Source organism: Buteo buteo, chromosome 8, assembly GCF_964188355.1.
Source record: "Buteo buteo chromosome 8, bButBut1.hap1.1, whole genome shotgun sequence".
Classification (NCBI taxonomy): domain Eukaryota; kingdom Metazoa; phylum Chordata; class Aves; order Accipitriformes; family Accipitridae; genus Buteo; species Buteo buteo.
Window position 1 is genome coordinate 40,106,972 of NC_134178.1, and position 15,829 is coordinate 40,122,800.

The window sequence follows — 15,829 nt, forward strand, 5'->3', positions numbered from 1 at the left end:
TGGTCCTCTCTGCAGGCAAGGTCAACTTCCACTCTGTTCTTTTGTAAACACAGACAGTGCATGAGCACAGTCTGGGACTGCTCTTTCCTGAGGATCAATTCCCAAACCAGGAAGAGGAAACTTATCCTGGTGTGATCAGAAGCCCCACACTCACGTCTTTGCTTTAATAAGGTGTTGCTTACCAATTGTCCAGAGTGGCTGCCTTGACAACATGTGGTCCTGCTGTGCAGCTCCTCTACTTAATCTAGCCTTTGAAGAGGTCAGGCAGGATTATTTTTAGGGGAAATCAGAGCAATAAATAAAGATCTTAGGCCGTGGGACATGGTGCTAAGTTAAGTAAATGGCAATTCACTACAGTATGAGTGGTGAAAGAGTCTACATCCTACCCCTGTCCAGGACCACCATGTATTTGGCATCTGGCCACATGAATTTGTAACAGATATTAGATGTCTTTGCTGTTCCCTTGTCCTATTCAAATGCCAGCTATATTTCCAACTTCCATGAACTCTGCACACTCCACACAGTGGGCTGCAGATTCTGTTGATGGTATAGTTTTAACCACTTCTGGTCAGGAGAGAGCAACGTGGTCTACTCAGAGAAGCAAAGCCATACGTTAAGCTATCTTTTCCCAGATTTCCATTATTTAAAGAGTCAGGGTCTCATTTTAAAGTGGTTTAGTTTGTTCTTAACTGAAAATTTTGCAAGGTAATTTTCAGAGGTGTTTGTATAATTTCATAGAATCATTTAGGTTGGAAAAGACCCTAAGTGCTACACGTACATGTTCATGTGTCTGAAGAGAAACATAATCCAACAAGATAACTGAGGACTTTTCTGGCCAAGGTGTTATGTCAATGGTATTTTAGTTCCTTTAGAAAAAAGTACAACCCTTTTTTCTAGTACACTAGGAACACAACTGAAGGCAGTGGCTACTTAGGTGGTATTGTGCGTCAGTGAAAACTGGAGCTGAGTAGGCAGCTGCACGTGGTGCATTTCGCACCTCAGCAGCTCATAACCACTAGAATAACTTTTCAATTATTCCTTCCTGCAGGCAAGGTTGTAAACTCCAGAGAAAACAATGCTTAATCCCCCAGATTGCTCAAGATACTTCAGTTTATTAAACCTTTTGGCTGCTTTTTGCATGCTTTTCTAGTTCACTGAAGTGACCCTTGAAGTTTTCAGCACTTTACAGGGGAGCTCTGGCTACAGGCTCTTTCCGTTAGCTTTTTTTTGCTAGTATGTCTCAACTACTATTCTTTAGAGTCATTGTTTCATCAATTTTCTACTTCCATCTTTGTAAAGCTAAGTAGCAGATGATCAAGTAAACCCCTTTTAAAACCTTTTTTTATTTTTGGCTCTAGACTTGATGTAGGAGAGAAGGGTTAGTTCTATGGGCCACCAAAATGTTCGCGGTGGCACTTTCTGTTCTGCTATTTGAAGGGATGTTCCTCCATCTGGCCAGTCACATTTACCCAACTGTTTTTTCCAGAATCCATAGCCCATTTATCACAAATGGTCCAGGATAATTCAACCGTTTGTGCAAAGCATGTTTTCCTCAGAGATCTCCAGTCTGTTACAGGTTTTGCTTTTTCTTATCTTTTCTACTGTGTTCTTGGAAATGTCATGATACTGTTCATTGATTGCACCTGTCACCACAATAAACTCAACTTTATTAGTAGTATGCAATAATATTTAATAACATATACAGCAGAGTCTGGACATGACAAATGAGATCAGTTTCTCTGTTTCACAAGGGACCACTGTTCTTCCTGTTTTATAGGCAGAGAACAGGGCCTTGAAGAGACTAACAAGGAAAACATGGCAAAACCTGGTTTGTTTCCTGAATCCTTTTTTCTTATCCTAATCAGAGGACAATCCTGCCTTGCTGGCATTCCTCTAGTGCCATGAATTACAACATGCTTAATTACCAAGTAGCGGCGTTCTTCCATGCAAGAATATTTTGTTCCCAAATCTTCATCACTTCAAGACACAAGAAATAACTGTGCGGATGAAAGATCTGTTACTTTAGAACAGCTGTTCAAATGCCTATAAACACCCTGCTGAAATTGCTCTGGCTATTTTGCATATGATTTACAATAGTAAGAGGCCTTAATAACTATTTCGAGTATGAAATTTCAGCTCGTGCTTACAGCAAATGCTGGTACAAGTTGCAGTAGATTAGAGAGGTGCCAGAACGCTGTTCTGCTGAGTTACCTGCCGAGAGTGGAGATGGCTGGGGGAAAGCTGCCTCAGGGACACGTAATGGAGGATACTTCTTACCTGTTGCCTAATGATTTTTATCCATTTTATCCCCAAAGTTCCTACTTCTAATAATTTCCTAATGTCCTCTGTGCGGGGGGTTAGGATGACGTCAATTACATCCCTGGTGAAGGGTTTCTGTACTAGCATAGCTGATGCCCTGCTTTTTTTTTCATTATCATAACAAGGAAAGTGTCAGGGCAGTGGGGAGACAAAGCTGTTCCCTGAGTGTGGGGCTAGGCTAAAAGCTCATTGTGGTGTGATGGAAATGTGTTTGAGGTGTGGAAAAAGAGAGGGCTGCCATCTCCATGACACTGTTGCTCTTCTTAAAGGCGGATACTTTATTTTTCTTCTCACATAATGAGTTGCTAAGTGACTGACATGAAAATACAGAGATGTTTCAAAATGAGATGTAGCTGCATTTCGGACTTCCAGTACAACTGCAGGGAAAACTGTATGGGATGATACGTTAACAGTAGAAGCAGATATGTGCATACCCATGTTGATCAGATCTTTAGCAGGTATAAATTTGCTCAGTGTGTTAGCCTTCATGGAGGTACACCAGTTAGCAGTAGATGGTGGTTTTGCCAGAGGTTCTTTAGCTTCTAACATAAAATGCTCAATTAAGTATATATTTGATATCTGCTGTTTGCTCTATGTTCTCCTTTGTTTCTAAAGCAATTTAATTTCTTACATCTAGTAGTAAAACACACAGCATTTTTCTATCAGTAGAAATCTAAAAACCTCCTTAGTAGTGTTACTGGAGCAGCACAACTCTACAATTGTCAACCTGTGTCATAGGTATGGGGTGCAGATTTAAAAATTTCTCATTTGCTAATGGTAGTTTATTGGGGGTTTTTTTCAGACTTAAAGGTTTTGGTGATGATTTGTGAACAAATACTTCAGGTTGGAGACTGACCTCAACACCCAGGGACTATGATGGCAACCAAAAGCATGGTGTTTTTGTGCTGAACATCCTGTACGACAAGGGTCAAACCATGTCTTGCTTCGCTGGAACAGAGGATAATTGCCTTGCCTTGCCTTGTCCCTGAGAGGGTTGAGCAGATATGCCTGTTTGGTGGTGATGAAGGCCAGCAGAGATGCAGCCGTGTGAGTAAATAGCAAGTGTTGTCAGTATAGGTTGTTTCTATGTTTTCCTTATTAGTGTGTGCATGCCTCCTGTCACATCCATTATAACTATTTATTGTGGCAGATGGTTATTTTCCTTCCAACTTGTGCTTTTTAGCTCTCAGTCATGGACCAGTCCCCAGTGAAAAATAAGTTACGATCTGTATTTGGCGCCCGTGTCAAGGTTTTGGCAGCGGGGGGCTGCAGGGTGGCCCCTGTGAGGAGCGGCCGGGGCTGCCCCCAGCCGGACACAGCCGGTTCCAGCCGGTTCGAGCTGGCCTGCCGCAGGGCAGGGCTGAGCCCCTCAGTCACGGGCGAGTGCCTGAGGGAAAGCGTGTGTAAGGAGGGGCAAAATGCCGCCTGCAGTGAGGAGTGAGAGAAAAAAGTGTGAGAAACAGCCCTGTGAGCCCTGAGGTGAGGGCGGGAGGAGGGGAAGGAGGTACCCCAGTGGTCTGCAGGCCTCAGCACTGCACCCAGGGGCAAGGGGTTTCCATTGTGAAGGTTTTCTCCATGTTCCAAAGAGGTTGCCGTTTGAGATGAAATGTTACAATCTAGAAGTGTAGACTGCTGCTGGGCTGTGTCTGGGGCTCATTTTTCCACCCCAAAACTGCTGCTGGCATCTGGAATTGAAGATCATCCCAGTTTAGAAACTGGGAGTTTGTGAGGCTGAGAAGGGATATAAATGTAGGGGCTAATGAGTGAGAAACTGTATCTTTTTGTGTTTGTCAGGTAGTGACATGGCTGTGTAAGTGAATACTCCCTTCTGATCGACCCAAAGTAATGAAATAATGGTCTTTGCCCGTCTCTGTGGTTATACTGCTTTATTCTACTTGCAGACTGATAGGTAAGACTCTCTATTAGACAGAAGGAGGAAGGTATATTTTCAGTTTATTTTCTGAATGTGTAAGTCAGCTTGGCAGCCAGGGTCCTCAGAGGAAGGACAGTCTAATGCCTTCTTTCATAAGGACAGTACACCCATCTAAACACATCTTTTTCTGTGTTCTGGAGCTTGCAGCTGTTGTTATACCAGAGGTGCCAAAGTTTTTTGGGTGATTTGAATGACACTTCATTTTTCCAGGCTCCTTTCTTTCTGGAGAGATGCAGGCTTCTGAGCAATCTAGATGGCTTCCTTCAAAAGTTGCCTTGGAGAGTTAGTTATTTGCAAAACTGCACTTCTCAAAGTGCTGTGCTTTTCAAAGCAGTAACAGGACTTGTAATAATGAGAGAAGTGCAAGGAAGTGGAGAGTGAGGGGAATTAGATTATCACTCTACAGGGTCAGGCTGTCTGGCTGGGAACGTGTCTAACACAACAGAGGACCAGCAAGACACTGCAAACCTCTTCCTGATTGCAGTCTGAGCATTTTATGGTATGTAAAATCCTTGCTCCTTCAGTGAAGTGTTTGCTGATGTTGAGACCCCACCCAAACCCAGGTAGAGCCCATGGAGCAATTCTGTGGAGTCCCAAGATTTTGGAGTGGGCATCCTACATTTTAGTAAGTCAAAAAAAAGAAAACCAGAGTCACACTCGAAGAGTCTGCTTGGGCAGGCTGAGCATGATAAATGACAATGTGGCAGAATTGGGTAGAGGTTAAGAGAAGTAAGGATTTTGTGAAGACAGGAAAGGGGATATCATCTGCTTCAAAGGGAGAAGGTAATGAGAGAATAAATTTGAGGGATGGAGGACAAAAGTTTACCAGAAAAAGATTGTCAAAAGAATATGCTTGTGCAATTTTGTTTTGATGAGCTCTTACAGATTGGCACAAAGGTATCTATCTAGTTTACTTTAGCAATCTAGATGAGCTCAACAGTTAATCTTCACCTAGCAATCAGCCACTGACACTGTGATACATTACAGAGAGCACCTGTGTTTTAAAAAAAGAAAGTGATTTATTGAGAGCAAAACATTGCAAGCCTGTGTCAAGGTAGAAGGAGAACAAAGAGACTGATACATTTACAACTTCACATTTCCAGCAGCCTGATTACAGAACCTGCCTCTTTTAAGTGAAGGGTGTCACGTTTTAAAACATAATTATATCCCTAAGGATGCACAGAGGCACCTCATGGCATTTGCAAAAGTGTCTACACATCCTACTTAAGGGCAACGAGTGAAGTAACTTTCATTTCCTTACTTGCATTTTGGATGCTTAAAATTTTTTAAAAAGCTAATGCTGGAAGGTCAGATATGCCACTGTTTATGTTTATTTCCTGACTAATGTGTACCTGTAGTCACAAGTATTATTTATACATTTTCACCATATTTATAGCCGTCATACAGCATGCAGGCCACAGGATTATTTTTAAATTGACTATATGTTTTTTTAAGGAATTTATAATGATTATTTTCTCCCTACTTTCCAGTTCTCATATAAAAGGCATAAACAATACAGGGTATTGTAATAGTGATATGTAAAGTGTTAATTGATCTGAATCTGGAATGACTTCTCTCATGGGGCCTACAGTGATTTCCTTTCTAAAGGATTATCCTTTTCCACAGAGATTTGATTTCCCAGTGATTGCTTAGTCATGCTTCTTATAAATATTGGGTTCAACTAAGCATAGAATTGAAACCTCACCTTTAACAGAGGTGAGCAATCAAACAAACCAAGTACATGTTGCAGAATGCACAGATTGAAATACATATCAAATACAACATTATTAACCAAACAGTTGTTTTTCTTTTCTCATTGCTACTTTGTTTTTTCTATCTTCTTCCTTCTCCTCCTTTAGATTTCCTCTTCTTTCTCTTTGCCTTCTTCCTCCCTGTGTTCTTTTCCTTTCTCTAGGCCTGCTTGACCACAGGTGGAGAACTACATTTTTAAACCTTGATTCAGCAGAGGGCTTAAACACAAAACTTACACCTATTGCTAGGTCAAAGTGGTAGTCTTAACCTCCACTTAGATATGCAATTTAGTGAAAGGAATTGGAAAGAATAAGGGTTACATTGACACTAGAGGAAGAACCATCACTTTTTGTAGGCAATCATCATAGTTTCCGGATGTTTTCTGTATGTAAGCACAATTTGAAATGCATTCTGTTACCAAAGGCAATGAATAAATCTGGTAAAAATCTCTGCTGACAATCTATAGTACAGGATCAAAGAAGTAAAACCTACCATTGGTACATATCATAATCATAGAATGATTTGGGTTGGAAGGGACCTTAAAGATCATCTAGTTCCAATCCCCCTGCCATGGGCAGGGGCACCTTCCACTAGACCAGGCTGCTCAAAGCCCCATCCAACCTGGCCTTGAACACTGCCAGGGATGGGGCATCCACAACCTCTCTGGGCAACCTGTTCCAGTGCCTCACCACCCTCACAGTGAAGAACTTCTTCCTTGTATCTAATCTAAATCTACCCTCTTTCAGTTTAAAGCCATTACCCCTTGTCCTATTGCTACATGCCCTTGTAAAAAGTCCCTCTCCAGCTTTCTTGTAGGCCCCCTTGAGGTACTGGAAGGCTACTATAAGGTGTCCCTGGAGGCTTCTCTTCTCCAGGCTGAACAACCCCAACTCTCTCAGCCTGTCTTTGTGGGAGAGGTGCTCCAGCCCTCTGATCATCTTTGTGGCCCACCTCTGGACTCACTCCAACAGATCCATGTCCCTCTTATGCTGGGGGCCCCACAGCTGAACACAGTACTCCAGGTGGGGTCTCACGAGAGCGGAGTAGAGGGGGAGAATCACCTCCCTCGACCTGCTGGTCATGCTTCTTTTGATGCAGCCCAGAATGCTGTATTAGTGTGAGTTTAATGAAGAGAAAAATGAATGTTTTAGGGTGCTGGAAAAATACTCTTTTGAATTATTAATCTGCAGGCTAGTTTGATTTGTCAGAGAAGAAAATCCATCTGTCTGAGTTTTCTAGCTGTGGTCCCATTTTTTTCAGCAAATTTAAAACAAAATACAGTGTCACTGTGCTTGTTTAAAGGCTGTTCTTGCATCTGACGTGTTTTGTTCTGAGTTGATATTTGAGGGTGTTTCATTCTCCTGCCTCCAGCCAAGGTTTCTCATGTTGCCAGTCTGGTCCATACTTAGACATGTATATTTAAGTTCTAGTTCTGTTATAAGGTAAGTTGAAACGCTTATTGCTATCCCTCTCTGACAATGGTGAGGTGTCTAATTATGAATGCTAAAATATAAATCCTATTGGCTAGAAGCAGTATGATTGTGAAGGTGTCCCTTAAGTTTGCAGGTTAGGTTTGGATGTTTTTCCATTATTTATATGGTCCCCCAGTGCAAAACCATCTCATATTGAGCTATTGAATGTCCACCAAGTCTCCAGAGTGGATTACTCTTATTATAGTAACAGCTAGGCCATAAAAGCCTAACAGGGAACAAAATAAATGAAAAGCGCAGAATAGGTATATGAAGAGTTGTGGTGGCTGATAAGTGGTCTGCAGCACTTGATCACTAACAGCTATGTACAGCTGTAACTCAAAAAGCAGCAGACAAGCTGCTGCCACAAGAAAATTCCAGGCTCACGAGTAGAATTTTGTTTGTCTTACTGAATGCATTTGGATGTTAGTTTGAACTACATATTACCCTGTAGAATTAGCTCTCTCATCTGATCTTAAAAACAGTGTTCAGACTTAATTTCAAAAAGAAACAAAGGAAAATATCCAGGAAACCAAGCAGGCCGCTTACTTTCTTTGTGGGACACAGGGTGGTAGGTTCTGCAGGTAACTCTCATTCATCAGCCTGCCTGCAGCAGGGAGACAAACCTCTGCAGCCACTTCTTGTGCTGGAGCTGTGCCTGGCGTCACTTCATTGTCCTCCATCCACAGAGCTGGTTCCAAGAGCACAGCAAGGCAGCCAGGTTAGCAGCCACTCTGGGAGCTACATTCCTGCTTCAAAACCCTAGAGATTGTCCTTTCTAAGTTGCCAGAGGCACTAATAAAATCAATAGCTCTTGAGATGCCAACAGGCTTGAAAAACTGTCCTGCTGGTGGTATCCCCAGTGTCCATCAAATTACTATTCAGCCCTTAGTGGTGAAGGAGAGTGGGAATTTGTGGTGAATTGTGAGTCAGGCACCAGTACAAGCCTGGGAGGAGGCGAACGAGCCTGAGAACAAGATTTGTATTATAATTAATGCTATTGAGTAGTGCTGGATAATACTTGTTCTTTCTGTGAAATCACTGCGGGTGATGGTTTGAAAATGAAAATGCTCTCTGGCTAGCTGGCAAAAAGATGCAAGTTAAGCCAGCTGCATTCCAGATAGGGCACAGCAGTACCTGCATGTGTTACTCCTGCTTCAGCTTTTGGAGGAGAAGCATAGAAAAGCCGGGTGGACACAGAAATCTGAGTGAAGGCAGAGAATGGTAGGCACCAGGCACTGAGCTCTCTGTATGGAGGCTGTAGGCTTCCCTTTCCTGCCGCGGTGATGGTGCTTGCTGCTCTGACCAGCTTCTGCTCTGGTGGAGCATAGAGCTGGCAGAGTCCACTGCTTTTCTAGAGGAAGGCACCTACAAATAGATGGGGGGGGCAACAGCCAACCTAAGAACATAAGCTTGCTGAGAAGGTTGGAAACCTATGATACACAGACTCCTGTGCTTATTCTATAAAAACTTCCTGAAGGTGTCTTTTGATCAGAATTTCAAATGGGTGGTAAGGAGGGATATGAAAGGTCCGAGAAGCAAAGAAGGTGCTGAATGACATGGGGTGGATTTACTTTCATTAAGTACTAAAAGACTTCTTTTTTTTTTTTACTCCACATTTCTGATGCAAATCAGTTACAGCAACAAGTTTTAACATAAGTTTCTCAGTAGAAGATCAGTCTGAATGGGGGTTGTTGGTGGTAAGTCAACAGGCTGTAGGAACATTTGGAGCTTTCTTCCACCCTTGCTGCAAATTTCCACTTGGAAAGGTCTTTACTTTTATGCTGTGGTGTGTATGCTTTTATGCTTTTCCTGACTGCTGTTTGTGTAGCCTCACAGTACTGTAAGAGGAATATCATAGAAACAGCATTCTACCGTATGTGGCTGTGGTTGACCTGCATCTTGCAGCACTTTATCAGTACCTTGTTAACAGCTGCTTTTGTGTGCATTCCCCTCTAAAATTCCAATATATAATTCTCCCAAACGGGTATCTACAGAAGACATTTTTTGCCATGCTTCTAGCTTTCCATGGGCTGAGGTTTTCATAGCTGATGAGTGTTGTATGCAAAGTATATGTTTCACTTATTTTTTCCTCTTGGCACTTATATTTGAGGCAGGATGGGTACTGAAGTATGAAGTCAGAGACATGGTTGCTTTTCATTTCAGTTTCATTATGCAGGGAGGTACAATTATGAAACTGAACTGGCTGCCTACAGTTTGTATATGAGACAAGATAGGATAAATCAGGACATTGTTAAAAGGTGCCAGATATGATCATTGGGGCAGGTGATTTTCAGGTGAAGATACCTGCCTTCCCCAGGCTTGACACACCTTTACTTGCTTACATTTGCTAGGTAGTAAGGCTAGTTCTCTGACTGGTTTCTTCAGCCGATTTTGGCTGAGTGGAGAAGGGGTGTGAAGGAGCCATTCTTCTATTGCAAGTGAATGTGATGCTATTGTAGTTTCCAGACTGGCTTGTAGGATGCATTCTGAGTCCTGTGAGCATTGTAGTTTTGACAAACAGTATAAATATTTACAGACTGTGCTTCTTCTAACGCTCCAGATGGCTGCCTTCATGAGAGAGAGAACTGAATGTTATGTGCTTCCCATGCAATCCACAGGATATGAACTGGGTTTTGACCCTGTGGTGATTGAGCCCGTCAGATTCAGAGGTTGATGGACAGCCATGACATGACCTTCATCTAAAGAGAGCGCTGTGGAGCTATGACTGTGTCACATAATGCAGGACTGCAGACTGCACTGATCGGTGCTGGTAGAAAGGCTTAATTTTCTGGTAAATGTGTGCTTGAGTTTGCAAAGCCAGCATTTGGGGAATGAAAAGAATATTATTTTTGTTTTTAGAGACTTCATGTTTCATCTGGAGTTAATGAAAGGCAATAAATGTTGAATGAGAAAGTACCATATTTAGTGAATCTCTTCTCGGGGACAGAAATAATGGTTTCTGAGTTGATTAGAAATGTTGTATGTGTATTCTCAGTGGTTGTATTCTTATTTCCTAATGGTGGGGTTTACTACAGTTTCAGTACATAAATAAATAGGCAGGTGTGGCTGTGCAGCGTTCCGTAGTTTGGTCAGGCTTCCCCTTAAGATAGATGTTGAGCACAAAGGAGCAGGAAAGGTTTTACTTGGGCAGATAACCCTTGGTCGTCTGAGATTCCTGGGCAGCATCCTTACAATACCGACTTCTGCCCTCTGAGTGGAATTAGATTTAAATCATCAGCTGAGTTATACAGCAACCAAGCATCACATTAGATTGTACCAGCTTTTGACCACTGTGAAACTGGACCAGATTTAGATTAGTCATGTGGGCCTGAAATGTTATCGATCACATTACAACCCCTGTGAATCATTCATTGCCAAAGATAGGTTTACCCAGTTCTGTCCTCATCTTTGCAAGTGCTTTCCCTCAGTTGAATTTTAGTTTGTATACTAATGGTAGCTGTTACTAATTTCTGTTTTATTTATTTTTCATGCCATCTTTTTTTTTGTTTCTTCATCTCTACTATATCTGCCTTTTTGTCATTATAAAATGATCAAACAGGTTGACACTTTTACAGTAAACTAGAAGATGCAAGGGAAAAAAAATGAGTGCACAGGTACGACCAAAATTTTGACCCAAGGGTAATTTTGCTAACAGTTAGCAGTTTCCAGTTTCATGAGATCAGTTCTTAACCTGAAAATCATTCTGGCCTATCATTTTATACAAAGATTTATTATGAATAGGGAACAAACTGGGTGACTGTTCCCTTGTGTATCCACAGACACCTACGCACTTTTATGATTTATTTCTTCTCCCTTTTTTAAATCTATAATAAAGACAGAAAAGCCCAAGCGAGAATTATGGCTGGGCAGAAATTTAGATTAGTTTATGTTGAAAGGATTTGATGTTGTTATGGTGTAAACACAGTTCTTTGCTCCTGCATCAGAAAGGGCCATATAAATCATTATCTTTTACCCAATTATTTCCCTAATTTTCTTCCTTGATGAAAGGATGTGACTGATTACCATAAGCTAGTTAAATTTATTTCCAGCGTGCTGAAAGTGTAACAGGATGCATGGGCAAGCGACAAGGTTTAGTGGCTAAGCCATTAGCTATTTTTAATGACCTGCTTGGCCTGTAACAGTACCTGCGGTAAGAGTAATTGCTTTTCCCCACAGCAGAAGGCTAGGGAAGGCTTCCCCTGGTGAGACCCCGTAGAACAAGGTATTTTGAAAGTCCGCATGATTTTGAGAGGCCATGTGACTGCAGCACAACTTTTCCAGACAGTGATTTTCGTAGTCTGATTAGGCTGAAACCCACCCTCCTCAGCAAGCATTATGGGAAGGTGTTTTCACAAACTAGATTGCAGGTTTGGCTCCCAAAATGCAGGAGTGTCAAAATGTGGGAGTTCAACATGTAAAAATAAGAAAATACCAGAAAGCTACACATTCTCTATCTTCATTATCAACACCTGTAGCTAGATAGCTTTCTTGGCCACCCAAGAAAGGAGGAAGAGAGGATCACAGTGATACTCAGTGCCAGGTGACTGACCTACTACTAACTGGGAGAACCCTGCTGGTGGGATTTGTACAAATTTGTATAAATATCTGTACAAATACTTTCTCTGTTGGCTGCTTCTTGCAACTGAAGTAAAAATCCTGCAAGGTTCAGAAAAAAAGGTAACAGATCAAAAGTAGCTCATCATTTCTGTATTCTAAGGATCTTGCTTTTCCTGTTCTCTCTTTTTTTTTTTTTTTTTTAATTTTGAAGGAAAATGTTTCTGGTGGCAGCATGTGGAGTGTGTGTTTGCTTGTTGACACATATTCTTGAAAAGACTGCTTTGACATGGGCCCTGGTAACATTCCCCTGTCTTTAAAACCTGAATCTGCAGTTCATTTATTCCAGGTATTGCTTCATTTAAAAAAGTCATCTGAAACTGCTACCTTGTAAGGTGTCAACTTTGTTTAGTAAAGCCACTTTGATCTGAAATAAGTAGGTAAACTGCTCTGTAGGTGATTAGATTAAAAAGAGGATACATGATAAGAAGAAAATGATTCTGTTGCTAGCTGCATGATCTCCTCTGGCTGCTGCTGACTAAACCAGATAGTTGTAATGTCATTGTCAACCAATCTGCTGATCTGCATGGTCAGGTTCAGTTGTGAGCAAGATTTTGTCATTCAATGCTAATGAAACTGGGGAAATGTTAACAGTTTTCACCTGTATGGTGGGTTTCTTTTAAATTAATGTCATCTTGCTTATTTATTTTATTCAGGCCTGTGAAAATTAGGGAACACTGATCTATTCCTTCCAAAAGCCTCATGGGCTGGAAATGCGTAATGAGGTGAAGCAGTTGAGTTTATAGGAGTTTACATTGAGTTTATATATTATTTTCTACACACTTTAAAGTGTTATTCTTGCAACCTTTCAAGAAACAAGTGTCATTAATGGTAAATGTTACATTTTGGAAATAAATCATCCTTGCAGTTGAATATGATGCTACTGAATGTGCTAAGCAAAACTATATGCTGGTTGTTTCTAAACAGACTGTGGTCACCCCTTGCAGACCCAAGAGGAATTAGTCATGGATTGGACTAGGCACAAGTAAATAAATGAAAGACAAGAATATTGAAAAGGTAGTTCCTGTGTTGGAGGGCTTGTCGCATTCACATGTGAACAAATGCAAAAAGGTAGAGACCCTGGTACAGTTCAGACATGTAGGTCTATCAGGTTGTGCAGAATGAGAGCTGTTGTTTCCCAGAGCTTTGCACTGGGTGCTAGATGGGCTTGTAACTTAAATTTAAATTCAGGAGTTGTAGCCAACTTTCAAATCACCCATGTGCTGCCTTCCCCTAAATCCCAGACTTCCTGTAAACTAGAATAGAGTTAGCAGCAGTTTGACTCTTTGGTGTATCATTTGTCTTTGAAAGTGCAAGAGAGACCATCCATTGAAACAGCTGCAAGATATCATGTCACATAGCTTCTCTAAGAGATCCCCCCCAGACAATCCAATACCTGCCCTCCCCTTTTTGCCACTCCTTTTCTGGGAAATAATATACTAGATCAGTTAGGTCCAGTATGTCGTCAGAAACTGGAGCATGTTGCAAATTTATGAGTAATGAGATTTCTTTTCGTATAAACTCACCTTTATTAGAGACAGGGAATAAATTGTAATTGCAGGCCAGAGCTTTATAATTGATGGAGAGATATGAGGCTTTTTTGGAAAGATTTTATTTTTATCCTAGTAAAGATTTGTAACAGGTGACATTAGCTTTCATTTTGGTCTATATTTGTCATAATTTCTTGATGTTTGTTGAAAATGACAAAAAAAAAAAAGGGGGGGAAAAAAATCAAAAAGAAGAAAACCTTCCTCCTTTGGTGGCCAAAACCAAATGGGTGAGTTCTAGTCTGGAAGATCTGCCAGCCCATGGTGCACAGAATAATGGGGCATCAGTTTGTGGGATACATAATCTTTAAACGAGCGCTGTTCCTGGTTGTGTGAATACAGCACTAGTGCAGCTCTATACCATGTTCATAGCTACTATTATACATCTCCTTTTTTTGTGTGAATTAATGGACAATTATGCTTGAAAGACCTATAGCTGGCAGGCAAGTGCCTGTTTGGGGATCAACAGGTGGCCTGCTAGCATTACTGTCAGCCTTGCCCGGGTGCTTTGCTCTTTCTGAAAATTGGACAACATGCTTTGATAGTGTGTTAGAGGGCAACAAGTGAGAACCACCCTCCGGAATATGCCATGAGAAGCAGGGATGGTGTTTACTGCGTGTTGCCTTCACAGTCTTTTCGAAATAAATCCAGTATGCAAATAGAGGAAGCATGCCTTAGGGTAGAGAGAGTGGGTCTCCTATTCCAGTCGTGGCACTAACTCAGTATTATCCTGGATAAATCCTTTCCCCTCACTTAGACTCATTTTCAGGAGCCATAGAATCAGCCATTGAATAATATTTGTTTCTGTTATCATGAGCTGTTAATGACTGGGAAATGCTTTGAGGTCTCTAGGTGAATGGCACCAGATTTATTGAATACAATGTGCTGCATAAAATGCTGGGCATGTTTGAAAGGGACAGGTGAAAAAGTGCTGATTACAGAGCCCTTTGAAGTCTGTGTTAAAGTTTTCACAGATTTCTCTGGGCTCTGTAGCAGATAATCAGCGTGGAGGGGTGGGTGGGAGAGAAAATCTTATGCAAGGTCATCATCTACTTGTTTTTAAACAAGGAAGCGAGCTAGTGAACTTGTGATTGATTGTCCTTTATACTGGTCCTGAGAAAAAAGGAAGGTGAGGGAAACGTTATTGAGATTCCATTGATGTGCAGCCAGTTTTGGAACAGATGATGGAAACTCTTCGCATCAAGACTGATTTTTGCTGTCTGAATTTCTCTGTCTGCAAATGATGATCCCCTGATGAACGCACTCATAAAAATGGAAAGAACACTCTATGCTGCAGCCCCGCTCGACAAATCCTCTCACAAATAGACCCTCCAGCTACTCAGAGTCACGTTGCCTGGATTGTTTCAAGGGTCAGTACCCGGGTGAGGAATGTGACATCTTGGACCATTTATGTAACCACCTAATCATGTAACAGGTGAGCAGGGAGCCCATGTACAGTGTAAACAAATCCCTTTGCCATTTTTCCCTGCATTGTCAGGCTAATTCTGATGAAGAAAACATGCAAGGCTGAAGCCAGGCTTCAGGCTTGGAGCCTGCTCGGAGCTTCAAGAGGAAGTGCTTCACTGAGGGAATTTTCCGGTGTGTTTCAGGTGAAGACTAAAGTATTTCCCCCGCCTCCCCTGTCTTATTCGTTAGTTCACTTCTGTGCCATCTCAGCTGGGTGCCGGAGATACTTGTGCTCTAAGGATAGGAGACAGAGTGTTTGACTCTGCAGTATGTGGTTTGGTGCCAGGAACTGTGGTCTGTGTGCAAATCATTATTTGGTCCCCGATCAAGTTACGGTGTCATGGTTTCTTATCTGTGAGCGATGCATTATAGAAGAGGCTGTGTTCATTTGGTGCTTCCTGAAGGAGGAGCTGGGTGTCTTCATTGTCTCCACTACAGACTTCTCCTTACCTGGGAGCCAGTTAAGCACTGGCTGCAGACAGGGGAATGGTGCCGCTGACTGCACTTAGTCCCTGAGTAGTGTGCACAGCAGCTGATAAATCAACAGCTTTTCTCCCCCAATGAGTTTGTGCAAAAGAAGAGCTCCTGCATCTACTTCCCATCATCAAAAAAGAACATTTATAATGGGCACCTCTTAATTGTTCAAGACCATCAATTTACTCAGCTGGTACACAGCATAGATTCTGGCATGTGTTTTGCAGCTTCCTCTCCATTTAAGTGCAGCA

The 15,829-nt window shown here is 41.8% G+C and overlaps 1 long non-coding RNA gene across 1 annotated transcript in view; it reads left to right on the plus strand.

Moving 5' to 3' along the window:
- The window catches only part of LOC142033828 (uncharacterized), a 69,729-nt gene that overhangs the window by 1,420 nt on the left and 52,480 nt on the right, over nt 1–15,829 (plus strand). The window contains exon 2 of the long non-coding RNA XR_012651348.1: nt 3,122–3,366. This is a non-coding gene — a long non-coding RNA (uncharacterized LOC142033828). The remainder of the gene's footprint in view (nt 1–3,121; nt 3,367–15,829) is intronic.